Source organism: Mustela nigripes, chromosome 5, assembly GCF_022355385.1.
Source record: "Mustela nigripes isolate SB6536 chromosome 5, MUSNIG.SB6536, whole genome shotgun sequence".
Taxonomy (NCBI): Eukaryota; Metazoa; Chordata; class Mammalia; order Carnivora; family Mustelidae; genus Mustela; species Mustela nigripes.
In genome coordinates, this window is record NC_081561.1 from 25,525,117 (window position 1) to 25,550,100 (window position 24,984).

The 24,984-nt window shown below is 43.2% G+C and overlaps 1 long non-coding RNA gene across 1 annotated transcript; it reads left to right on the forward strand.

Moving 5' to 3' along the window:
- Positions 1-1,761: 1,761 nt before the first annotated feature.
- Positions 1,762-24,060, forward strand: LOC132017726 (uncharacterized). The gene is made up of 3 exons (XR_009404388.1): positions 1,762-2,485; positions 8,034-8,095; positions 22,098-24,060. It is a non-coding gene; the product is annotated as an uncharacterized LOC132017726 (long non-coding RNA).
- The last annotated feature ends 924 nt before the right edge of the window (positions 24,061-24,984 follow it).

A 24,984-nucleotide genomic window follows, 5' to 3' on the forward strand; every position in this document is an offset into this window, starting at 1 on the left:
TGTGTCACCCATGATTCGAGGAACAAAACCCTGCTGTCGTGGAGATTAGATTGTGGCAAGGCAGAGACAAACAGGGAGGTGATGCAGGGTGTTAGAGGGTGACAAGCTGTGGCATGTGGCAGAAGGAAACAGGGGAGGGAGACTGAGTGTGGTGCGTGGCGAGCTGATTGCAGTAGTAGGGAGCAGTAAGGAAATGGGATCTGAGTGAAAACTTGAAGGAACGAGGGAGGGAGACTTGCTGCCATCTGAGCAGAGCCAGTGAAGGCCCTGTGTGGGGAACACCCTGGGGTGGTGCTGATTTCACGCTTGTCAAGTACTCCTGACACCCCTGGAATGGTGGGATTGAATACTTGTCCCATAAAGGAATGCATAAGTACAGGGGTGACTTCCCTTGGTCACTGTGAGGCTCCCCACTTCAAAAGGGGGGAGGGCTTTTTTTTTTTTTAAGATTTATTTACCTGTTTTTTAGAGAGAGTGTGTGCGAATGGGGGTAGGGGTAGAGGGACAGAGAGAATCTCAAGCAGATTCCGTGCTGAGCCCGGAGCCTGATCCAGGGCTCAGTCCCAGGCTCATGATCTGAGCTGACTGAGCCACCAGATGCCCCATGGTGAGGGAGTTCTAAGGGAGAACTAAGCAAAGCCACCCTGGTCTTGACCCACCCCTCCCCATGAAGACATAGAAAGAATTCTCTCCAGGCCCGGGCCAAGTAAGGTTGGACTTAGCCACATTTTGCCAAGGAGGCCAGACTTCTTATTACCTGGAGGAAGGTGTTACCACACTGACCCTGCTGTTTTTTAAGGCTTTATTTATTTGACAGAGAGAGAGACACACACAGCGAGAGAGGCAACACGCAGGGGGAGTGGGAGAGGGAGAAGCAGGCTTCCTGCGGAGTAGGGAGCCCATTGGGGGGTTTGAAATCAAGACCCCAGGGATCACAACCTGAGCCCAAGGCAGACACTTAGGACTGAACCATCCAGGAGCCCCAGCCCTGCTGTTTCTAACCTCCTCTCTGCTCTGCGATGTGGGGCCACGTCAGGTTCGGAGCCACCTGTCCTTTTGTGCCACGGTGACCGTCCCATAGACTCGGGAAACAAATGACATTTGCCTGGTCTCCTCTCTTTTAGATGCAATGACCAAGGCTGAGGACAGAGAGCTGGTGCTGAGAAAAGACTGTCCCAAGACAGTGGCGTCCCATGGGGAAATATTTTACGGACAGACTTTGGAGGAATCCCCCCAGGATCCCCAACATGGAGAACCCAGTGACCCTGCGGGTTGGGCAGCGGGGCGCCGGGGCGGCCTCCGAGCGGAGCGCCGGGGCGGCCTCCGAGCCGAGCGAGGGCACAAGTGTGACGCGTGTGGGAAGAGCTTCGCCCAGAGCGCAGGCCTTGTGCGCCATCGGAGGATCCACACCGGGGAGAGGCCGTATGAGTGTAAGGAGTGCGGGAAGACCTTCAGTCGGAGCTCGGGTCTCTTCAACCACCGCGGGACCCACAACGTACAGAAGCGGTACCGCTGCGCGGAGTGCGGCAAGGCCTTCAGCCAGAGCGCGGGTCTCATCCAGCACCAGCGGACCCACGGGGCGGAGAGGCCCCATCAGTGCCGCCAGTGCGGGAAGAGCTACGGTCGGCGCTCGTTCCTCATCGAGCACCAGAGGAGCCACACGGGCGAGCGGCCTCACCGGTGCACCCAGTGCGGGAAGAGCTTCAACCGCCGCTGCAACCTCAGCCGCCATCACAAGACGCACGCGGCGGCCGCGCGGGTCTAGTGGTCGCTGGCGGCGGGCCTTCCGATCGCGGGCCATGCTCGCGTGCCGCTGCGTTTCCAGCAAGTACTGGCCTGCGGGCTGCGCACACCCGAAGCGGGAGGTGCGGTGTCTGGAGCTGCTGCTTTCCCTCGGGCTCCTTCACCCGCTCCCGGGCCGCCCTGCCCGCACCGCCCCGTAGGTCCCGGCTTCGAGAGCGCGGCCAGACCCTCCCGGGCGCGTGCGAGGTCGCGCGGCCGGGCCCCAGCGCTCAGGGTCTGTGTCGGTCGGAGCTCCTGGCGAGCGCGCGGAGCTCTGCTGACGGGCTGCGGTAAACGGGCCCGCGGCGTCCCCGTCACATGCGCAGCCTGTCCCCGCCCGCGCGGGTCGCGCTGCCTCGGGTTCCGGGAGCGCCGCCCTCCGGTCAGCGGCGCCGTCCTCGTCCGGCCGGCCAGCGAGAGAGACGCGCGGAGTCGCCTTGGCGCCTGGACTTCTGCCTTGGAACCGTGTGAGCTCACGGAAGACCGAGTTTCCATGCGCTGTCCGTGCCGCCCCCGCGTGTTCCGCTAGAGCCGGCCTCGGGCTTCACTCTCCGGCGTTTACGGGGCCGCCCGGCTTCCCGGGGCCGCCCGGCTGTGTCCGCGGAGCGCGACCACCCCACAGGCCCCTCACGTCCCCGCTTTGCAGGCCGTCTGTGTCCCGAGTCCAAGGCCGCCCGCGGAGTTGGGTCACCAGCCACATAAGGTGCTTGTGCTTTCTTTATTTATTTTCTAAAATGTTTTATTTGACCTGAGCCGAAGGCAGCTGCTTAACCGATTGAGCCAGCCAGGTTCCCGACACCCCTTCTTGAACCGAGGCCGCCTCCTTTTTCTCCTTTCTCTACTGAGTGGGTGGCCCAGGAAGTCGTCACTCCTGGTGGCCAAGGGAGGGGAGCACCGGCTGGGCGTGGGGCAGGGCGCAGGACCACGGACAGCTCTCACCCTGCTCCAAGAGGCGACATTATTACTAAATTTGAATATGATCTATAATAAGGCAAAAGGAGGGTTGGACAGCAGTGAGAGACCGCCCAACTTAAAATGCTTGTGGGACTTTTTCTTTTACCTCCATTTTAAAAAAAAAGTATATTACAGACTGCTGTCATGTGGGCTTTAGAAATAAATTAATACTTGCATCAGGGCAGCAGAGAGAAAAAAGTAAGTTAATATTAAAAAGTGAAGATGTGTCCTGAGTAGAACTCTTTGTTTTCCTTGAACTGAGCATTTAGTTCACATGTAACATAAATTTGCCCTGCAACAGTCTTTCTACCAAATTGGTGTAGGAGCTCTCCCCTCCCAGCGTCTCCCCAACACACACTGAAGCGCCATCCCCCTGCCCCCCCCCCCACCTGGTGGGCTGGTGCTGGCCAGGCAGGAGGCTCACATGGCAGCCAGGTATCCCACAGTCCTGGAGACTGGGAGGTATGCTTCAGGGCACCAGCTCAGCCTTAGGTGACTGTACCTTCCTTTGTGCTCAGGGCACCTCTCTTGTGTGCCTGGGGAGGGAGGGGGAGAGAGAGAGTCAGACAGACAAACTGAAGCTCAGAGACAGAGAGAGGCAGACAGAGACAAAGACAGAGAGCAAGCTTCTTAAAAGGGCACTAATCCCACCCTTATGACTTCATCTGACCCTAATTACCTCCCAAAGGCCCCATGTCCAAATACCATCACATTGTGGAGTTAATTTTAACATATGTGTATAAGAGGGGGACACACAAATATTCAGTCCATAACACAGCCCCACTGCCTCCAGTGGCTGCTCTTAACACCTCACGTTTCTTAGCTCTGCCTGAGAACTAAACATACCTGTATGTTTATATAATCCTGTTACTGTGAATAAGGAGTTTTATTTCCTCCTTTGCTCTTTTCTCTAATTGTGATGCACGAGCCAGTCTCTCCAGTACAGTGTGGAGCAGGAGTCATACTATTAGTCATCCTTATCTTATTCCTAATTTTGAATGGATGTATCTAATGATTTGGCGAAAAATAATATTTTCTTTGTGTTTTTCTTTCTTTTTTTTAAAGAAACGATTTTATTTTTTATTTTTTAAATATTTTATTTATTTATTTGCCAGAGAGAGAGAGAGAGAGAGCACAGGGAGGCAGAGTGGCAGCAGAGGCAGAGGGAGAAGCAGGCTCGATCCCAGGACGCTGGGATCATGACCTGAGCCAAAGGCATCCACTTAACCAACTGAGCCACCCAGACGTCCCTGTGTTTCTGATAAATATCCTCATAACATTAAGAATATTCCCTCCTCATTTGTAAGAATTCTTTATCATGAAAAATTTCTTTTAGAGAATATTAGCCTAGTGTCTCTTTCCCATCCTCTACTTCTATTTTTTAAATTTTTTTAAGATTTTGTTTATTTATTTGCCAGAGAGAGAGAGAGAGCACAGGGAGGCAGAGTGGCAGGCAGAGGCAGAGAGAGAAGCAGGCTCCCCGATGAGCAAGGAGTCAGATGCAGGACTCAATTCCAGGACCCTGGGATCATGACCTGAGTCGAAGGCAGAGGCTTTAACCCACTGAGCCACCCAGGCATCCCCCATCCTCTATTTTTAAATAAAATTATTTCCTTTTTGGAAATAAGGAGAGCCTGTGTACAGAATTGGGTTAATTATAATCCTTGGTATGATTCATCACATACACTCATCATTGGTCCATGAATACCATGCTTTTGATTTATTAGTTTGATAGTTAGATAGTTAATTCAGTATCTAGCACTCATTAATGTGTCATTATTAACACAAACAGAAGATCTTGAAAAACACCTGTATGGCCAATCAGTCAGCATCCCTCATCTTTGTCACTCACATTTCCCAGTTAAAGGACATTATCTTGAATCCTGATTTTATAATTTCTTGCTTTCCAATTTATATACTTTTATTGCATAGATTTGCATTCCTAAGAACTTGAATTTTTAATTGATTTTAATGACTTTATAAAATTTCCTATTTAAAAAAAATTTTTATTTATTTATTTGGCAGAGAAAGACACAGCAAAAGAGGGAACATAAACAGGGGAAGTGGGAGAGGCAAAAGCAGGCTCCCCACTGAGCAGGGAGCCGGGAACCTGATGCAGGGCCTGATACCAGGACCCTGGATCATGACCTGAGTTGAAAGCAGATGCTTAACAACTGAGCCACCCAGATGCCCCAGCTCTTTATAAAATTTCTTATGTTTAATTTTGTTTTTAACTCATCAATTTAATCCAATTTTTTATTATGATTATCAGTTTATTGCTACCACCCAATTTTGCCTTTCCTTTTTCCATGATCTTTCTTTAATTTTTTTCTCTGTTCCTGTTTTATGTTGGTTAATTTATATTTTCTTCTCTTTCTCCCATTTACATGTTTGAAAATTATGTATTTTTAGTCTTTCTTTTTCCTGATGACACATAAAATTTCAGTATGCCCACCTGATTTATGAGATTATGAAACTAATGTCTGTGTGTGCCCTTCTCTGTGGTATTGCACGAAACCTGAATGCCTCCCAGGAGCTGCAGCTGTTGGCAAGTATTTTAGTTACACTTGACCTCAAGTTGACCTTGTCATTACAATTATTATTACTGGGTTTTTATAATCAGTGACTAATTAGATTTTCACATTATGTGTTCTAACACATTGGTTTTACTCACTGAGGCTTTCTTGAAGATTTGGCCATGGCAAGTTCCCTTAGGCTTTGTGTGAACATCTTTTCAATTACTCTCTCCCTTGAGTGTTGGTTTCCATGTATTTGCAGTGAAGGAGCCCTCCTGAACTGTCTGCTTGGAACGCTGACACTTCTTTTCTTTCGACAGTTTGAAGTGCTTCTTCCAACTTGAGATTTAGGTCTTCCATCAATTCCTGCAACTCTCAGTCAGTCAGCCTCTCCCTCAGAGTTCTCTTGGCTCTCCTGTTACTCGTGGGACTGGGCTTTCTCACGCTGTCGGCCGGGTCTCTTACTCCCACTGTGTTTTGCTGATCTTCATCTCTCTCTGATCTATGTCTTCAGATCAGCCTTACAGTTTACTTATTCTCCATGAGCTATATTTAGTATGTTGTTTATTTCACGTAGATTTTCATCTCAATGCCCATGTATTTCATTTCCTAATGTTTAATTTGATTTTTTCAAATCAGTCTGCTCTTCTCACTTTATATGTTATTTTTCCATTTATGGCTTCTAGGGGTCTGAAAAATAGTTAAATGTTCTAAATGCATCTTATCATTTCCTTCAGATCATTGTGTATCTGAAGCTCTTAGAGCTAACTCTGCTGCTCATTTCTGCAGACTTTTTCCAGGGTAAATGCTTACTCCTGTGGTCCGTTATTTTCTGCCACTGCTCGTCCTCAAGACAGATTATTTTGTTTATCTGTGGAAGTGCCCTGTGTTCTTGGGCTTGGAAGTGTCACTATGGGGTTGTGTTTTTTTTTTTTTTTAAGATTTTGTTTATTTATTTATTTGAGAGAGAGAGAGAGAGAAAATGAGCAAGGGGAGGGGAGAGGCAGAAGGAGAGGGAGAAGCAGAACCCCCATGGAGCAGGGAGCCTGATGGGGGCTTGATCCCAGGACCCCGAGATCATGATCTGAGCCATGAGCCAAAGGGAGAGGCTTTACGAACTGAGCCACCCAGGTACCCTGTTTCTTGTGGTTTTAACATATATCTACAAATTCCCTTACACTCCCTCCTTCCAAATGCAGAGTCTAATTCCATTCTCCTTGAGTGTCAGCTGAATTTATCCTCTGGTTCAGAGATTCCTTCCTCGTCTGTGCCCAGTTTTCTAGGGAGCCCATTAAAGGCACTCTTCAGTTTTGTTACAGCGCTTTTCATGTCTAGTGCTACTTTTTTTGGTTCTTTTTTGGTTCTTTGGTTTTTTGGCTGCTTTTTTTGGTTCAGATTTCCATCTGCTGACATTGCCGGTGCACTTTCTTGCACACTGTCTGCTTTCTCTGTTAGATCCCTGAGAACATTTTTCACAGTTATTTTAAATTTATGGTCTGATAATTTCAGCATTCCTGCCATGTGTCGTTCTGATGCTTGTGCCATGTTTTCAAATTGTGTTTTTTATCTTTTGTTATGTCTTGTCCTTTTTCTCTTGAGAGCCAGACAAGATGTACTAAGTAGAAGGAAGTGCTTTAAAATAGCCTTTAGCAATGTGGTGGCAAGGTGTGGGAAGCAGTCTATTATTATTTTATATTATTATTATTAATTAATCTATTTATTTGTCTTAGCACTTGCATGGGCAGGGTGAGGAAGAGTTGGGGGGAGCAGCAGAGAGAATCCCAAGCAGATTCTACAGATTCTACAGCCAGCACAGAGCCTAAGTTGGAGCACAATCCCATGACCCTGAGAGCATGACCTGAGTCGAATCAAGAGTCGACCACTTAACCAACTGAGCCACCCAGGTGCCCCAAAAGTATTCTCTTACTAAAAACAAGACAGGGATGCCTGGGTGGCTCAGTTTTTAAAGCATCTCCCTTAGGCTCTGGTCATGATTTCAGGGTCCTGGGATTAAGCCCCATGTGGGTCTCCCTACACAGCAGAGAATCTGCATCTCCCTCTACCTGATCCTCCCCCTGCTTGTGCTTTCTCTCTCAAATAAATAAATAAAATCTTAAAAAAAAAAAAGACAGCTGGCCCCAGATGCAGTCACCTCTGCTAAGCCTCACATCATCAAACTGAGATGTAACTTAAATACCATTTTGGCTCTCCTCGAACTAGAATCATAAGTAAACCAGTCGATCAGGAATCAGCTGGTCAGGGCTAGCTAGGGAATGTGCCTGGTAGGTGCCTGTTGCCGCTACAGGAACGTGTCCTGGGAATGACCAACCCACTTTTTCTGCCCAGAGTAGCTTCCTTGTCCCCAGACCCTCTGCGTTTAATCTTCCGGTTTGCATGGCTCCTCTCCCTCTGATATACGGGGTGCTGCCCGATTCATGAATTGCTGAATAAAGCCAGTAAGATCTTTAAAATTTACTCAGTTGAATTTTGCTCTCAGTGAATCTTTGTGTCTGGACTGAACTTCACAAGTGTTCCTTAGTGTCCTCACGTCTTCAGTGGGACGTGGTGGCTGAGACCGGTGATTCCGGTGATTCCCTTCTCTCACAAGGAAGGCTAGAGCCGGCTGAATTGGAGATTTGTCTTCCCCCAGGTCAGGGAGGATCTGATGGCTCCCCAGCAGGTTAAGCTTGGGTTAACTAGTCTCCCCTGAAGGCAGCTTTTTAAAAAAGAACAGGATGCTCTGGCATACCTAAAAATGGTTCCCTTTTTCCTCTCCTCCAGCTGGAAGCACAAGGGCGTTTTTCTCTGCTGTTTCCTGTGGAAACCTGGTCAAGCTCCTGGAGGTAAGTATTGAGGGGGCCGCCCTGTGACTGGCGCTCCCTGGCGTGTCTCCCCCCCCCCACCCCCGGCGTTTTTATAAACTCTCAGAGTTGCCCACACGGAGCCTCCGGCCGTGCCTCCATTCGTGTTCGGGCTTTCCTGCCCTTGCTTGGTGGGGCACAGTCACTACTCTTGAGGGTCTGCTTCCCACACCTTCCGTCCCTGGATTCAACGGTCTCTCCAGTCATGGGTCCGCAGTTTGCCATGTCCGCCCCTCTCTCCTGCATCCTGAAGAGTTACTGATTTCTCAGTGTTCGGGACAGACTGGTAACTTGCACGCTCCTCACACGCAGAACCAGGAACCCAACACTGTGTGAGCTGACTTGTCACTTCTCCCAGCCAGACTGGGGAGTGGGGTGTGACACGTGAGGCTAGATCATAGATCATGGAAGAACGGGGCGTCCAGCTGCCTCACAGGTCATTCCCAGAGAGAGCGAGCTGCCATGCCATCGCACTCAGTGAGCCGGGGTGGGGGTGGGGGGCACGGGTGCAGACCCCGAGAGAACTGAGGCCTCCCGTGGGCCGGCCATGCTAGCGAACCCTGTTGGGAGGAAGTCCTCCGGCCCTGGTCCAGGACAACAGCAGCCTTGGCTGAGCCTTGACTGGAACCTCGTGGAAGACCCTAGGCTAGAATTACCTACTTCCTGTATTCCTGAGTTCCTGAGCTACAGGAATTGTGAAAGATAATAAATATCATTTCAAGCTACTGAGTTTTGAAGTAATATGTTACACAGACATAGGTAGGGACACCTTGGCTCAGTCGGTAAGCATCTGCTTTCGGATCAGGTCATGATCCTGGGGTCTTGGGATCCACTCCCACATTGGGCTTCCTGCTCAGCGGGGAGTCTGCTTCTCCCTCTCTCTGCCCTTCCCCACCACTCATGCTTTCTCTCTCTCTCAAATAAATATAAGATCTTTAAGAAAGAGAAATAGCTAGCTCAGTACACCGCCTTACTGATGACCTGTGTCCAGGCACAGGATTGCTGAAGGTTTCTTTAGGGCCATTTCACAACCTTGCACAGTACCTGCAGGTTCCCTCCTCGCTTCTGGTGCCAGGAAATTCCCTGTTCTTTCTTTGGAGCTCAGCTGTTACATTTTCATTTGTTATACTTTATTATTTACTTGTACCAGTTGGCCATGCTAACATAGGATTTTCTGTAAAATTACAAATTACTAAAATTAACTTCAGAAAGGTCAGGAAATTTAAAGAGACTACATATTTCTTAGAATCAGGTTTCATTAAATATGATAAAACAGTCCAAGTAATAGTGGCTTAAATAAAACTTCATTTTTCTTTTTTATAAAAGAAGTATAGGGGCGCCTGGGCGGCTCAGTGGGTTAAAGCCGCTGCCTTCGGCTCAGGTCATGATCTCAGGGTCCTGGGATCGAGTCCCGCATCGGGCTCTCTGCTCAGCAGGAAGCCTGCTTCCCTTTCTCTCTCTCTGCCTGCCTCTCCATCTACTTGTAATTTCTCTCTGTCAAATAAATAAATAAAATCTTTAAAAAAAAATTAAATCTTAAAGATAACTTCTGAATTGGCATCATGAGGGGCTTCTTGGACCAATTCAGAGTGAAACAGTCTTTTTTTTTTTTAAGATTTTATTTATTTATTTGACAGACAGAGATCACAAGTAGACAGAGAGTCAGGCAGAGAGAGAGGAGAAAGCAGGCTCCCCACTGAGCAGCAAGCCCGATGTGAGGCTCGATCCCAGGACCCTGAGATCATGACCTGAGCCGAAGGCAGAGGCTTAACCCACTGAGCCACCCAGGTGCCCCCAGAGTGAAACAGTCTTAACTGGTGAACACTACCACATATAATCTCTGGAAATTGTCCCAAGAGCAAACAGCAAATAAGGAAACATTTGTTCAAGAGAATCTACTAAATTTTGGTACGAACACAATCTGTAGCACTTGTGCCATGAGCTACTTCCTGTCCTATCCACATCCGCACTGAATCAGCATGAGGGAAGCTCCAGTCTGGTGGGTATGTCCAACAAGATGGGGCTCCCAGTTCCCCAGGCTCAAGCAAAGCCTAAGGTACCCCCCAAGAGGCACAAGGCACCAACATTTTTTAAATCCCTCCAAAGCTCTCTTTTTCAGAGACTAAATTCCGGGCAAGAATGACCAGGAAGTCAAGAGCTCCTCCTGCACCGAGCCCCTGCTCATAGGGCAGAGGCTGCACTTCGGGGATGGCCAGCTAAGAAAACTGGAGCCCCAAAAGCCCTCACCCAAGCTCACTCATAGGGCAGAGGTTCTGTGCTGGGAAGACTAGAGGCTACTGCCCGGCCCAGAACCGAAATCATAATGCGGAAGTGTCACTGAGAGAAGTAGGTAACTGTCCCTGTCCTCAGCTCTGGAGCAGTGACCCATATTTCGCCCTGGTGAAGGGGTGGTCGAAGAGCAGAGTGCTTCGAGGCTCTCCCCAATGGAACTGGCTATACCTGGAACAGATTATGGGAAAGATCAAGCCTAAAGGTACTCTCTGAAACTGCAGGCAATTTAAAGGAAGCTAATGACCCCGTGCAAGCTGAGTAACCAATCTTGGGCTGGCTAGTTTACCAAGGAGAGCCAGGGAAAAAGACAAGAGTCTTCCTGGGGTCAGAAAGAAACCTCTACATATTGCCCCCCAAAACTATCCTTGCAGAGGGATTTAAATTTAATTGTATCATACTTGAATATTGTATGGCATAAGGTATTGCTGAAAACAGTAGAGAAATCAGCCACCGATTAATGATGCCTGACTGCTGGATGTGATACCAACAGAGACAGGTTCCTAAGCAAAGGGCCTGGGGAGAGAGCCGTTCTAAACCATGCTCTTACCGTACCCCAGTGTGTATATTTACACCACAATTTCTTACCCTCTTATCCATCCATGAACACTTGTTTCCATATCTTGCTATCGTAAATAATGCTGCAGTGAATGTGACGTGCATATATCTTTTTGAGTAGTGTTTTGTTTTTGTTTTTGTTTGTTGTTGTTTATTTTGTTGGTAGTGGTTGTTTTGATAAATAGAAGTGGAATTGTTGCATCATAGGGTAGTTCAATTTTAATTTTTTGTGGAACCTCCATACTGTTTCCATGGCTGCACCAAATTTATGTTCCCACAAACTGTGCACGAGGATTCCCTTTTCTCCACATCCTTGCCAACATTTGTTATTTCTTGTGTCTTTTTTTATAAGATCCATTCTAACAGGTGTGAGGAGATATCCTTTTATGGTTTTGATTTGCATTTCCCTGATGACTAATAATGTAGAGCATCTTTTCATGTGTTTGTTGGCCATCTGTAGGTCTCCTTTGGAAAAATGTCTATTTGGATCTTTTTCCCATTTTTTAGTAAGTTGGATTGTTCGTTGTTTGTTTTTCTTTGCTCTTGAGTAGTATGAATTCCTTATGTATTTCAGATATTAGACATTTATCAGATAATGTGATTTGCAAATATATTTTCCCATTCCATAGGTTGCCTTTTCATTTTGTTGATGGTTTCCTTTAGTGTGCAGAAGCTTTTTAGTTTGATGCAAATCCACTTGTTTATTTTGGCTTTTGTTTTTGGTGTCAGATTTTAAAAATCACTGCCAAGACCTATACCAAAGAGCTTACTGCCTATGTTTTCTTTTAGGAATTTTGTTTCAGGTCCTACATTCAAGTCTAATCCATTTTGAGTTGACTTTTGTAGGTGGCAAAAGATCGTGGTCCAGATTCATTATTTTGCATATGACTGTCCAATTTTCCCAGCACCATTTACCTAAGAGACTGTCCTTTTCCCATTGTATATTCTTGGCTCCTTTGTCGTAAATTAATTGACCATATATGGATGGGCTTATTTCTGGGCTGTCTATTTTGTTTCATTGATCTGTGTGCCTGTTTTTATGCCAATGCCATACTCTTAATTACAATAATTGTGTAATATAGTTTGAAATCAGGGAATATGATGACTCCAGCTTTGTTCTTTTTCAAGACTGTTTTGGCTACTCTTTTAGGGTCTTTTATGGTTCCATACAAATTTTTTTAATTGTTTGTTCTATTTCTGTGAAAAATGCCATTAGAATTACATTTTTCGATCTAAATAAGGAGAATTCTTTCAGATGAAAAAAACCCTATATTTGAAAGGACAAATAGACACTGATCCTGAGGGAAAGAATGAAGGGCGAATGTGCTACCATGGCATGCTGAATCCATGCTTCCATTTCTCATACAAGGCAAAAGCTTCCCAAATCTTTGGAATTTTAATAGGAATTTCATTGAATCTGTAGATTGCTTCAGGAAGTATGGACATTTTAACAATATTAATCCTTCTAGTTCATGAACATTGACTGTCTTTCCATTTATTTGTCTTCCTTTTCTTTCATTAATGTTCTTATAATTTTCAATATATGGATCTGTTACCTCCTTAGTTAAATTTATTTCTGGGCATGTAAATCTTTTTGGTGTAATTGTAAGTGGGATTATTTTCTTAATTTCATTGATAATTCATTATTAGTATAGAGGAACAACAAATTTTTGTGTATTGATGTTGTATCCTATAATTTTTCTGAATTCATTTAGTGGCTTGAACTGTGTATGTGTCTAGCATATCCTTTTCAAAAGATTTTATTTATTTATTTTTCTGAGAGAGAGCACAAGGCAGGAGGAGAAGCAGGCTCCCTGCCACGCGAGGAGCCCAATGCAGGACTTGGTCCCAGGACCCTGGGATCTATCCTGAGTCAAAGCCAGATGCTTAACTAACTGAGCCACCCAGGCATTCCACATTTTCCATATATAATATCATGTCATCTGCAAATATGACATTTTCACTTCCTCCTTTCCAATTTGGGTACCTTTTTATTTCTTTTTCTTGCCTAATTGCTCTGGCTAGGACTTTCAATACTGTGTTGAATAAAAGGGGTGAGTGGGCAGCCATCTGTTCCTGATCTTAGAAGGAAAGTTTTCAACTTTTCATTTTTGATGTTAGCTGTGGGCTTGTCATATATGGCCTTCATTATGTTATATTCCTTCTATACCCCCCTTGTTGAGAGTTTTTATCATAAATGATGTTAAATTTTATCAAATACTTTTTCTCCATCTATTGAGATGATCATACAATCTTTCTCCTTCATTTTGTTAATGTGGTGTATCACATCGACTGATTTGCGGAAGTCGAACCATCTTGGCATCCCTGGAATAAATGCTACTTGATCATGTGTATGATTATTTTACTGTATTGTTGAATGTTGATAATATTTTGAGGATTTTTGCATCTATATTCAATAGGACTATTGGCCTGTAATTTTCTTTTCTTGTGTCATCCTTGTCTGATTTTGATACCAGGGTAATGATGGCCTCATAAAAGGAGTGTGAAATTCCTTCCTCTTATCTTTTTTATAAAAATTTGAAAAAGATCAATATTCTTTGAATATTTGGTAGAATTCTGTAGTGAAGCTGTCTAGTCTTGGGACTTTTTTGTTGCTGTTTGGACATTTTGCTTATTGATTAAATCTCCTTCCTACTTAACGGTTTTGTTCAGATTTTCTTTTTTTTTTATCTTGAATTTTTTTATTTTTTATAAACATATAATATATTTTTATCCCCAGGGATACAGGTCTGTGAATCGCCAGGTTTACACATTTCACAGCACTCACCAAAGCACATACCCTCCCCAATATCCATAACCAAAACTGCCTTCTCCCAACCCCCCTCCCCCCAACAACCCTCAGTTTGTTTTGTGAGATTAAGAGTCACTTATGGTTTGTCTCCCAATCCCATCTTGTTTCATTTATTCTTCTCCTACCTACTTAAGCCCACATGTTGCATCACCACTTCCTCATATCAGGGAGATCATATGATAGTTGTCTTTCTCCGCTTGACTTATTTCGCTAAGCATGATACACTCTAGTTCCATCCACATCGCAAATGGCAAGATTTCATTTCTTTTGATGGCTGCATAGAATTCCATTGTGTATATAAACCACATCTTCTTTATCCATTCATCTGTTGATGGACATCTAGGTTCTTTCCATAGTTTGGCTATTGTGGACATTGCTGCTATAAACATTCGGGTGCACATGCCCCTTTGGATCACTACGTTTGTATCTTTAGGGTAAATACCCAGTAGTGCAATTGCTGGGTCATAGGGCAGTTCTATTTTCAACATTTTGAGGAACCTCCAAGCTGTTTTCCAGAGTGGTTGCACCAGTTTGCAATCCCACCAACAGTGTAGGAGGGTTCCCCTTTCTCCGCATCCTCACCAGCATCTGTCATTTCCTGACTTGTTAATTTTAGCCATTCTGACTGGTGTGAGGTGATATCTCATTGTGGTTTTGATTTGTATTTCCCTGATGCCAAGTGATATGGAGCACTTTTTCATGTGTCTGTTGGCCATCTGGATGTCTTCTTTGCAGAAATGTCTGTTCATGTCCTCTGCCCATTTCTTGATTGGATTATTTGTTCTTTGGGTGTTGAGTTTGCTAAGTTCTTTATAGATTTTGGACACTAGTCCTTTATCTGATATGTCATTTGCAAATATCTTCTCCCATTCTGTCAGTTGTCTTTTGATTTTGCTAACTGTTTCCTTTGCTGTGCAAAAGCTTTGATCTTGATAAAATCCCAATAGTTCATTTTTTCCCTTGCTTCCCTTGCCTTTGGCGATGTTCCTAGGAAGATGTTGCTGCGGCTGAGGTCGAAGAGGTTGCTGCCTGTGTTCTCCTCAAGGATTTTGATGGATTCCTTTCTCACATTGAGGTCCTTCATCCATTTTGAGTCTATTTTCGTGTGTGGTGTAAGGAAATGGTCCAATTTCATTTTTCTGCATTTTTCCCAACACCATTTATTAAAGAGGCTGTCTTTTTTCCATTAGACATTCTTTCCTGCTTTGTCGAAGATTAGTTGACCATAGAGTTGAGGGTCTATTTCTGGGCTCTCTATTCTGTTCCATTGATCTATGTGTCTGTTTTTGTGCCAGTACCATGCTGTCTTGATGGTGACAGCTTTGTAATAGAGCTTGAAGTCCGTAATAGTGATGCCACCAACTTTGGCTTTCTTTTTCAATAACCCTTTGGCTATTCGAGGTCTTTTCTGGTTCCATATAAATTTTAGAATTATTTGTTCCATTTCTTTGAAAAAGATGGATGGTACTTTGATAGGAATTGCATTAAATGTGTAGATTGCTTTAGGTAACATAGACATTTTCACAATATTTATTCTTCCAATCCAGGAGCATGGAACATTTTTCCAATTCTTTGTGTCTTAATTTCTTTCATGAGTACTTTATAGTTTTCTGAGTGGATTCTTAGCCTCTTTGATTAGGTTTATTCCTAGGTATCTTATGTTTGGGGTGCAATTGTAAATGGGATTGACTCCTTAATTTCTCTTTCTTCTGTCTTGTTGTTGATGTAGAGAAATGCAACTGATTTCTGTGCATTGATTTTATATCCTGACACTTTACTGAATTCCTGTACAAGTTCTAGCAGTTTTGGAGTGGAGTCTTTTGGGTCTTCCACATATAGTATCATATCATCTGCGAAGAGTGATAGTTTGACTTCTTCTTTGCCGATTTGGATGCCTTTAGTTTCCTTTTGTTGTCTGATTGCTGAGACTAGGACTTGTAGTACTATGTTGAATAGCAGTGGTGATAATGGACATCCCTGCCGTGTTCCTAACCTTAGCGGGAAAGCTTTCAGTTTTTCTCCATTGAGAATGATATTTCCGGTGGGTTTTTCATAAATGGCTTTGATGATATTGAGGTATGTGCCCTCTATCCCTACACTTTGAAGAGTTTTGATCAGGAAGGGATGCTGTACTTTGTCAAATGCTTTTTCAGCATCTATTGAGAGTATCATATGGTTCTTGTTCTTTCTTTTATTGATGTGTTGTATCACATTGATTGATTTGCGGATGTTGAACCAACCTTTCAGCCTTGGGACAAATCCCACTTGGTCGTGGTGAATAATCCTTTTAATGTACTGTTGAATCCTATTGGCTAGTATTTTGGTGAGAATTTTCGCATCTGTGTTCATCAAGGATATTGGTGTATAGCTCTCTTTTTTGATGGGATCCTTGTCTGGTTTTGGGATCAAGGTGATGCTGGCCTCATAAAATGAGTTTGGATGTTTCCCTTCCATTTCTATTTTTTGGAGCAGTTTCAGGAGAATAGGAATTAGTTCTTCTTTAAATGTTTGGTAGAATTCCCCCGGGAAGCCATCTGGCCCTGGGCTCCTGTTTGTTTGGAGATTTTTAATGACTGTTTCAATCTACTTACTGGTTATGGGTCTGTTCAGGCTTTCTATTTCTTCCTGGTTCAGTTGTGGTAGTTTATATGTTTCTAGGAATGCATCCATTTCTTCCAGATTGTCAAATTTGTTGGCGTAGAGTTGCTCATAGTATGTTCTTATCATAGTTTGTATTTCTTTGGTGTTAGTTGTGATCTCTCCTCTTTCATTCATGATTTTATTTATTTGGGTCCTTTCTCTTTTCTTTTTGATAAGTCTGGCCAGGGGATTATCAATTTTATTAATTCTTTCAAAGAACCAGCTCCTAGTTTCATTGATTTGTTCTATTGTTTTTTTGGTTTCTATTTCATTGATTTCTGCTCTGATCTTTATGATTTCTCTTCTCCTGCTGGGTTTAGGGTTTCTTTCTTGTTCTTTCTCCAGCTCCTTTAGGTGTAGGGTTAAGTTAGGTTGTATACCTGAGACCTTTCTTATTTCTTGAGAAAGGCTTGTACTGATACATATTTTCCTCTCAGGACAGCCTTTGTTGTATCCCACAGATTTTGAACCACTGTGTTTTCATTATCATTTGTTTCCATGATTTTTTTCAATTCTTCTTTAATTTCCCAGTTGACCCATTCATTCTTTAGAAGGATGCTGTTTAGTCTCCATGTATTTGGATTCTTTCCAAACTTCCTCTTGTGGTTGAGTTCTAGCTTCAGAGCATTGTAGTCTGAAAATATGCAGGGAATGATCCCAATCTTTTGATACTAGTTGAGTCCTGATTTAGGACCAAGGATGTGATCTATTCTGGAGAATGTTCCATGTGCACTAGAGAAGAATGTGTATTCTGTTGCTTTGGGATGAATGTTCTGAATATATCTGTGATGTCCATCTGGTCCAGTGTGTCATTTAAGGCCTTTATTTCCTTGATCTTTTGCTTGGATGATCTGTCCATTTCAGTGAGGGGGATGTTAAAGTCTCCTACTATTATTGTATTATTGTTGATGTGTTTCTTTGATTTTGTTATTAATTGGTTTATATAGTTGGCTGCTCCCACGTTGGGGGCATAGATATTTAAAATTGTTAGATCTTCTTGTTGGGCAGACCATTTGAGTATGATATAGTATCCTTCCTCATCTCTTATTATAGTCTTTGGCTTAAAATCTAATTGATCTGATATAAGGATTGCTACTCCTGCTTTCTTCTGATGTCCTTTAGCATGGTAAATTCTTTTCCACCCCCTCACTTTAAATCTGGAGGTGTCTTCGGGCTTAAAATGAGTTTCTTGTAGGCAACATATAGATGGGTTTTGTTTTTTTACCCATTCTGATACCCTGTGTCTTTTGATTGGGGCATTTAGCCCATTAACATTCAGGGTAACTATTGAGAGATATGAATTTAGTGCCATTGTATTGCCTGTAAGGTGACTGTTACTGTATATTTTCTCTCCTTTCTGATCTACCACTTATAGGCTCTCTCTTTGCTTAGAGGACCCCTTCCAATATTTCCTGTAGAGCTGGTTTTGTGCTTACAAATTCTTTCAGTTTTTGTTTGTCCTGGAAGCTTTAAATCTCTCCTTCTATTTTCAATGATAGCCTAGCTGGATATAGTATTCTTGGCTGCATGTTTTTCTCGCTTAGTGCTCTGAATATATCATGCCAGCTCTTTCTGCCCTGCCAGGTCTCTATGGATAAGTCTGCTGCCAATCTAATATTTTTACCATTGTATGTTACAGACTTCTTTTCCTGGGCTGCTTTCAGGATTTTCTCTTTGTCACTAAGACTTGTAAATTTTACTATTAGGTGATGGGGTGTGGGCCTATTCTTATTGACTTTGAGGGGCGTTCTCTGAACCTCCTGAATTTTGATGCTTGTTCCCTTTGCCATATTGGGGAAATTCTCTCCAATAATTCTCTCCAGTATACCTTCTGCTCCCCTCTCTCTTTCATCTTCTGGAATCCCAATTATTCTAATGTTATTTCGTCTTATGGTGTCACTTATCTCTTGAATTCTCCCCTCGTGGTCCAGTAGCTGTTTGTCCCTCTTTTTCTCAGCTTCTTTATTCTCTGTCATTTGGTCTTCTATATCGCTAATTCTTTCTTCTGCCTCATTTATGCTAGCAGTGAGAGCCTCCATTTTTGATTGCACCTCATTAATAGCTTTTTTATTTCAACTTGGTTAGATTTTAGTTCTTTTATTTCTCCCTAAAGGGCTTTTATATCTCCCAAGAGGGTTTCTCTAATATCTTCCATGCCTTTTTCGAGCCCGGCTAGAACCTTGAGAATTGTCATTCTGAACTCTAGATCTGATATATTACCAATGTCTGTATTGATTAGGTCCCTAGCCTTCGGTACTGCCTCTTGTTCTTTTCTTTGTGGTGAATTTTTCCGCCTTGTCATTTTGTCTAGATAAGAGTATATGAAGGAGCAAGTAAAATACTAGAAGGGTGGCAACAACCCCAGGAAAATATGCTTTAACCAAATCAGAAGAGATCCCAAATCGTGAGGGGGGAGAAAGGGGATAAAAAGAGGTTCAGAAAGAAAGAAAGAAAACAAAACAAAACAAAAAAAGGAAAGAAAAGAATTAAAAAAAAGAATAAAGAAAAGTATAAAAAAGAAAAAATATATATATTAAATAAACTAGTTAAAAAACGTTAATAAAGAAAAGGGTAAAAGTTAAAAAAAATTAGCAGAAGAAGAGAAAAAAATGAAAAAGAAAAAAAATTTAAATTAACTGCAAGACTAAAGAATCACAGGGAGAAAGACATGAGTTCTGTGCTTTGCTTTCTCCTCCTCTGGAATTCTGCTGCTCTCCTTGGTATTGAAACTGCACTCCTTGGTAGGTGAACTTGGTCTTAGCTGGATTTCTTGTTGATCTTCTGGGGGAGGGGCCTTTGTAGTGATTCTCAAGTGTCTTTGCCCCAGGCAGAATTGCATCGCCCTTACCCGGGGCAGGGCTGAGAAATCTGCTTGGGTTTGCTTTCAGGAGCTTTTGTTCCCTGAGCGCTTTTCGTAGAGTTCCGGAGGACGGGAATACAAATGGCAGCCTCCTGGTCTTCGGCCTGGAGGAGCCTAGAGCCTGGGGCCCCACTCCTCAGTGAGCCCTCAGAGAACAGCGCCCAGTAACTCCCCTCTGCCTGACCTCCGGCCGCGCTCCGAGCTCACCGAGCCTTTGACCGGTTCAAGGTAACCCCGAGCTGCGAGCTTACTGTCGGCTCTTTCTCTGTAGCCGGCTTCCCCGTTCCAGTACCCGCAAGCTCTGCGACACTCAGACACCCCCGATCCTTCTGTGACCTTGCAGGACCTGAGGCCACACTGACCCCGCGTGGGCTTCGGCCCGGTTTAGCCTCTGGAGTGATGTCCCTCAGCAGAACAGACTTAAAAAGTCCTGATTTTGTGCTCTGTTGCTCCGCCACTTGCCAGGAGCCGGCCCATCCCCCCGGGGTCTATCTTCCCGTAGCTTTGGATTCACTTCTCTGCCAGTCCTACCTTTCAGAAAGTGGTTGATTTTCTGTTTCTAGAATTGCTGTTCTTCTTCTCTTCGATCTGCCGATGGATTTGCAGGTGTTTGCAATCTTTAGATAAGCTATCTAGCTGATCTCCTGCTAGCTGAAGTAGTCTCAGCCTGCTTCTCCGCCATCTTGACTCCTCCCTGATCAGATTTTCTATTTCATCATGATTCAGTCTTGGTAGGTTGTATGTTTCTAGGAATTTACCTATTTCTTCTAGATTGTCCAAGCTATTGGCCTATAATTGTTCATTGTAGTCTCTTATGATCTCTGGTATTTCTGTGGTATCAGTTCTATCATCTCTTTCCTTTCTGATTTTTTATTCAGTCCTCTTTTTTTTTTTTTCTTGGTGATTCTAGCTAGAGGTTTGTTAATTTTATCTTTTCAAAGAACAGGTTTTTAGTTTCATTAATCTTTTCTGTCTTTTTAGTCTCTATTTCATTTATTTCTGACATAATCTCATTTTCTTCCTTCTGCTAACTTTGGCCTTCAGTTCTTCTTTTTCTAGTTTCTTAATGTGTAGTTAGATTGTTTGAGACTTCTTTTGCAAGATAGACATTTATCACTATGAACTTCTTACAACTTCTTTTGCTGCATCCCATATGGTATATTACATTCCCATTTTCATTTGTCTCAAGGTATTTTTTTGATATCTCCTTTGGCCTATTAGTTGTTCAGTAGCATTTTATTTAATCTCCACATATTTGTGAATTTTATGTTTTGTGTAATTAATTTCATACCAGTGTGGTTAGAAGACACTCACATGATTCAGTAATTTTGAATTTATTAAGACTTGTTTTGTGACGTGATATGATGAGCACTGGGTGTTATACACAAGTAATGAATCATTGAACTAAAGATGGAGGAGCCTGGGTGGCTCAGTGGGTTAAAGCCATCTGCCTTCGGCTCAGGTCATGATCCCAGGGTGCTGGGTTCAAGGCCCACATCAGGCTCTCTGCTCAGCAGGGAGCCGGATCCCCTCCTCTCCCTCTGCCTGCCTCTCTGCCTACTTGTGATCTCTGTCAAATAGATAAAATCTTAAAAAAACAAACAAAAAAAAAAAAAAACAAAACTAAGGCTGTACTATACGTTGGCTAATTGAATTTTAATTATAAAAAAAGAAAAAAGACTTGGGGTGCCTGGGTGGCTCAGTGGGTTAAGCCTCTGCCTTCGGCTCAGATCATGGTCTCAGAGTCCTGGGATTGAGCCCCGCATCAGGCTCTCTGCTCAGCAGGGAGCCTGCTTCCCCCTCTCTCTCTTCCTCCCTCTCTCCCTACTTGTGATCTCTGTCAAATAAATAAATAAATCTTAAAAAAAAAAAAAAAAAGACTTGTTTTGTAGCATAACATATGCTGTATCTTGAGAAATGTTCCATGTACTCCTGAGAAGAACGTGTATTCTGTTGCCTTAGGCTGGAATGTTCTGTAAATATCTGTTGTCTATTTGGTCTCCTATATCATGTAAGGCCAATGTTTCCTTATTTTGTGTCTGGATAATCTACCCATCAATGGAAGGCCCTACTTTTGGATTCCTATTTCTCTTTTTATTCCTTTTTAAAAATTTTATTTAAATTTTGGTTAGTTAACATATAGTGCAATATTGGTTTCTGGTTAGTTTTCCTTTTTTTTTTTTTTTTTAAAGATTTTATTTATTTATTTGACAGACAGAGATCCCAAGTAGGCAGAGAGGCAAGTAGAGAGAAAGGAGGAAGCAGGCTCCCCGCCGAGCAGAGAGCTGGATGCAGGGCTCGATCCCAGGACCCTGGGATCATGACCTGAGCCAAAGGCAGAAGCTTTAACCCACTGAGCCACCCAGGTGCCCCTAGTTCTCCTTTTATTTGTTTAATATTTGCTTTATATTACTTAAGTGCTCCTAAGTTAGGTGCATAAATATTTACAAATGTTCTATCTTCTTGTTGGATTGGCCCCTTTATCATTATGTCATGCCCTTCTTTGTCTCTTATTAGTCTTTGTTTTAAAGTCAATTTCATCTGAAATTGTATAAAAGTATAGCTACTCCAGCTTTCTTTTGGTTCCCATTTGCATGGAGTATCTTTTTCCATCCCTTAATTTTCAGTCTTGTGTGTCCTCTTATCTACAATGACTCTTTTGTAGGCAGCATATAGATGGGTCTTGACTTTTTATCCATTCAGCCACTCTTTTATTGGAAAATTAAGTCCATTTACATTTAAGGTAATTCCTGATGGGTAACTGCTTATCGAAATTTTTTCTGGCTGTTTTTGCAGTTCCTCTCTGTTCCTTTTTTCTCTTGCAGTCACAAAAACTGGGGCACCAGACTGGGTATGAGCTTCTTTTGGGGGTGACACCAAATATTACACTCCCATGAGACCAGGAACGTAAGGTCCCCTGGCCTCCAGAGCCAGATGATCCAAAGGCATCCCCAAGGTGACAGCCACAAAAATGGAACAACAGAGGTACGTAAAAGCTCATTTGTGAGATATGGTGCTTTGGAGCATGGTAAAGAGAGACTGCAAAGATGATACCTGCCAATTTCCTCTCTGGAATGTTCCAGCAGGCTCCTACATATATATTCAGTTAGATTTGCTCCTCAGGCCAGTGTTTTAATAGAAGGTCAGCCTCCTTCATCTTCAATCTCAGTACTATCAGCTGCCTCTGAGCCCTCTAAGAGTAGCTTCTCAGATCACTTCAGTCTTGTGGGTCTTGGGATACAGGTCCCCTTTGGTTTTCAGGCATATGTTTCGGGGAGCTGTCTCTCAAGTTTGTGTCTTAAAAGTTGGTATACCTGAGGTGGGTTTGAACACATTGCTCCTCAGGGAGAAGCTCCAGGTTTTGAGTTCCTTCCTAGCTGTGGGTCACTGTGCCAGGGGTGGGCTTTATTGGGAAATTGTGTTTCAACTCTTTTACAAGCTTCAATGTAGTTTTCTTCTTGGTTGCCAGATGTGTAGCTGTCACTCAGCCATCCTTTGTTTTTTAAGAGATTGTTCCATTCATTGTAGCTTGACTCAGTATGTCTGTGGGAGGAGGCAAGTTCAGGGTATCCTATGGTGCCACTTTGAACTAGAACTTCCCAGCACTTGTTTGTATAAGTGGTCCTCTCAACCCTGTGGGTAATCTGTCCCCCTTTTTTTTCTTTCTAAAGGAGAAAACAAAGTGTTTTATAGGGTTATCTACTTCACCAAAATTAAGAATATATCTAGGAGGTCTATTCCTCAAAATCTCCTTTCCTAGTAATTTTTCATTCTATCCAAGTGGAAAAAATGTTGTAACCAGCTACTTAGTCATGCAAAGGGAGAAAACATAAAATGGAGGATTTCTGGTCTGCAGCAGTTGTAAAATTAAATAGAATGGCTGACTAGTTGACATTAAAATTCAAAAAACAATTTTAAACAGCACAAAAAGTGGCATTTTATTCTACCTTAAATACTGGTCATATCTTTAAAAAAGTTTTTTTTTAAGATTTTATTTATTTGGCAAAGAGAGCACAAGTAGGCAGAGCAGCAGGCAGAGGTAGAGGGAGAAGCAGGCTCTCCACGGAGCAGGGAGCCCAATGCGGGGCTCGATCTCAGGGCCCTGGGACCATGACCTGAGCTGAACCACTCAACCAGCTGAGCCACCCAGGTGCCCCAAATACTGGTCATATCTTAACTAAGCAGCTTATTTTACTCCATTTAATTTTATCTGGAAATAATATTTTGGCTGCCCTATTAAATAGACTAGGTTTGAAGCCATTTTGTAATTTACTTCATAAACATGTTTGTTTTATACAAAACCAAGGTGTCCAAGACTACCGACAAAGTTTTTTAAGTTGAAATTACATAATACTGTTAGATAATACTTTGATCGTGTCATTGGCTCCCTGGTACTTACTAAAATTTAAACTCCTTACTCTGGCACTGAAGATCCCTACTATGTGCCTATTTCTCATTTGCCTTAGTTACTAAATCTGACAAACTCTTTGTAATCCCAGCTTTTACACATAACCCTATCCATGTGCTCACAGCTGACAACCAGAAATACCCTTTTCCTGAGATTCTGTACCCTTCAGCTCACCATTCCCAAGGCATTTCTCATGGCATGCCAATTAATGTGCATGTCTTACCATCTTCAGCACACTAAAACCTTAAGCCCAAGCAAGTATGTGTGTATATGCTTTATCTTTCATTATCAGACATAACAGGCACTAGAAGTATTTTTCTACAGTATTCCCTCCTCTACGGAGAAGCCTCTAAGGCTGGGAAGGAGCAGAAAGCAAAGGAAGCACAGCAGTCCCGTTAATCCCAGCAAGCTACATGTGTATAATCGTTTCTGGTTTATAAAAAGCTTTCACCTGCATTTCTCCCCATGACATTAAAAAATATACCAAAGAAATATGAACAGTGTTTAAGATCAAGGCTGTTCGCTAACATTTAGGAATAGAGAAAAGAAAATTGCTAGCTTTGTGGAAGTAACAAAAGATTAAGGAAATTTTAGAAGGCTAAAAAAGATTACATTTTAGAAGGCTAAAAAGGTGGAGTAGGCCTGTAAAAGTTTGGAAAACTAAAGTTTTAAATTACACTACACTGAGGGGAAATGAAGACAATGAGACTGCGAGAAAGTGGGAAGAGGGAAAGCCCCCGAATCTGCCAGTTCTCTCGGCAGCCTGTGCTGCTTCAGAGTGGGGACCTAGAAAGGGTACTTGAGAGCACAGGAACCACCCTGCTGGTGACCGAACAAAACATGGTCCTGAGATCCACGAGAAATGGAATCCATTCTTGGCATAGCCTGGAAAGCTGGAAGCTGGTGACATCAAGAAGACGCCAGTCTTTAAAGAACTCAGAACGTGATCTGGGTGAAAACAAAAGATATCACAAAAGTCTTTTTGTGGCTTCACAGGATGATACTTTGGATATTGTGGAGTAGGAGTCCAGTGTAATTCTGAACGGATGCATTTTCTCCTACTGTCCATACTTGGGCTCCCATCCTCACTGGCTGCCTCTGACTCTTCTTATCCTGACCCAGCGAACAGACCAGTTCTGAAAACATGACTGAAGCCTTTCAGCAATATCTCGTGTGAATCCCCTCGCCTGGAGGAAATTCAGGCCTTGCTAACGTAAGCTGTGATTCAAGTTGGCTCAAACATGGGAGAGAGGGATACAGGTGGTGTCTTGGCAATTTGTTAGGCCCAAGATAACTATAAGGTG